Raw genomic sequence first — 2,767 nt, forward strand, 5'->3', positions numbered from 1 at the left:
ATATGCTTAGTCCCTAGTATATAAATTAAACATGTTGATTTACCATTAATTCCGTGTTTGACAAAATAAATTTGGATAAACAAAGTTAATTACGTGTTACACAAAACTAGTGTAGCCGGCATATAGAAAAAATGAAAAATACTTTGGACTCTCTTGTGAGTTGAGTCTTTTGACCTATTTTCATTAGAGACAACAAAAAATATTTTATATCATAAAAATAAGATATAAAAAAAATCAAGAAAATTATGTAAATAAATTTTTATTAAAAAATATTTAGTGAATAACATTTGAAAATTAAATTATCTTCTGGAAGTATGGTATTGTCTAGTCTTATTAGGTATGCTGAAATTAGAAAAGTCAAATTATGTGCGTTTTACACGTGGGCAATTGGGTCCATTTCCATTCATTCAGCACATGCCAAGAATAAGATGCTTCCGTAGGGTTAATACCGTAAATATATACCCCTAAAATTATACACACACCACACTTCACACATGACATGACACACACCTCTATTATTATTTGAGTAAATAGTTAAATTAGTATCCGAAAGATTATTCAATCTCCAAATTGGTTTTCAAAAAAATAAATTAATAAAAAATATCCCTCAAAAATTTAAAAATGGTAACGTTAGTTCTTCCGTCTATTATTTGACTAACGACGTGAACATCTGTTTAGCTGGCCGTTAATGTGACACGTCAGCCAAAGTTTAAATGACGTCGTTTTATGTGCTCATCCCTTACAACGCTTCATTTTCTATCCCTATTTCGTTACATGTCTCTAATTACATCTTTCTTCTGAAAACAAAACATCTCTGTAATTCCCTCATCTTAGGTTCTCACCTCCACAAAGACGAAGCATTGAACGGTGACTATCAGCCTAGACCGACGACGACATTGTGTTGGAGTTGAAGGTGATCGGTTTGCGACAACCTTGGTCAACTGAAAATGGCACACCATCGCCTTGCGTGAGAGGCATGTTACCTTTTTTTTGTTATTTTCTGAGATTGAGTGTGGTTTTATCTCCTGATGAATGTGCTTCTATGATTGTTAGAAATTCATTATTACTGTTTGCAATGTTAGGGTTTGAAAAAATATGTTCAGGCTTAGGGCTTTCGTGGTGATCCATGAATGACTTTGTTTTTCGAGAGTTAAGAACAATGTTTGCGCTCTGTATAGCTGCATGTGTGTGTTTTATTTTCATTTTGGTAGTTGATGTTGAATCTGCTTTGCTTGTTTATGAAAAAAATTTCCAATAGTTGAGTGTGTTGCTGTTTTGGTTACAGATGGAAGGTCCCCCTATGACCTTTGTATTTCACCATGGTGGGAAGTTTAAAACAGATGAATCAGGATATTTATTTTATGAATCAGATAATACTGAAGTATTAATGGGTGTAGAAGCAGACACTCTAGACGTGTTTTTTGTGAAGGGATACTATAAAGAATTGGGATATGCTGAGATAAACAATTGCTTGTGGAAAGTTCCTGGAAGACTTCTGGATAATGGCTTGAGGAGGCTAGAAAATGATGCTGATTTGTTGGCATTGGTTAATTAAGGACTGCAGGAGAAATCATCATCTCATATACATCTATTTTGAGCATGTAGTGTTTAAGCCACACGTGGTTGACTGCATGAACGAGGATGGTGATGATGTACTGCAGTTGTCAACCATCTCTGAACCCCCAGAGAAACTGAATAAGGACCACAATGAAGCAATGTCTCAACCTTATTGTAAGACCACAAAAAAATTACCTCAGCCAAAAAGGAACAAATCTCAGCACACCAAGTTATCCTCTCCTCAACCTATACCTAAGCCCACACTTGAGCCAACTTTTCAGCCCACACCTAAGCCAACACAGCAGCCCACACCTCAGCCCACACAGAAGCTCACTCCTCAACCCACATCTAAGTCCATAAAAAAATCCATCCATCAGCCCAAGTCTTGGACTAAATCCCAGGCTGCTAAAGTTTCTGCCAAGCCTACATCAACCGATAAGATCAATAAGAAGGTAAAAGATACAACCAAAACAAGATCTGGAAGGTAAGTTAAGGCAACTCCAGTTAATAATGATAATGACTCTCATGATTCATATGAGAGTGCTGAAGACAGTTTGTACAAGCCTCCAAAAGTTGTAAGAGATTCTATATACAGTAGTGACAGTGACAATGGAGTTGATGGAGGACAGTCTTCTAAGGCCAAGAAAGTAGATCATAGAGAGAAACATAGGCCTGCTGCTGACAGAGTAAGAGACAAAGCTATTGACACTGATGACTCCAGCTACAAGAATATCGAATCTGATGAATACTCTGATGCAGGTATTGTTTATTTAATTGTTTATGAGTTATTCAAATTGCTTGTTTTATAGATCTATGTGAATTATTTGCTTGTATTACAATTTTGTGGTGAGTTGATGTAATTTCAGATTCAGATGATGATTTATTGTATGAAGAATCATCAGATGGAGATGAATGAAAGTCAGAATATTCTGATCAAGAGTTAGACTCTGATGACGAAGGTCTAGCTGTGCATCCACAGTAATGACAAGGCCAAATTTGGTGATCTAAAATTTGAGGTAAGCATGGTTTTTAAGTCCAAGAAACATTTTATGGCTGCCACTAGAGATTATACTATTTAATGGGGTAGGAATATAAGGTTCTTTAAGAATGACAAAGTTAGAGTGAGGACTGTTTGTAAGAGTGAAGACTATCCTTGGGTAGTATACTGTGCACACAACCCAAGTGATGGTTCATGGCAGATAAAAACACT

Source organism: Arachis ipaensis, chromosome B02 (genome assembly GCF_000816755.2).
Source record: "Arachis ipaensis cultivar K30076 chromosome B02, Araip1.1, whole genome shotgun sequence".
In the NCBI taxonomy this organism is placed as follows: domain Eukaryota; kingdom Viridiplantae; phylum Streptophyta; class Magnoliopsida; order Fabales; family Fabaceae; genus Arachis; species Arachis ipaensis.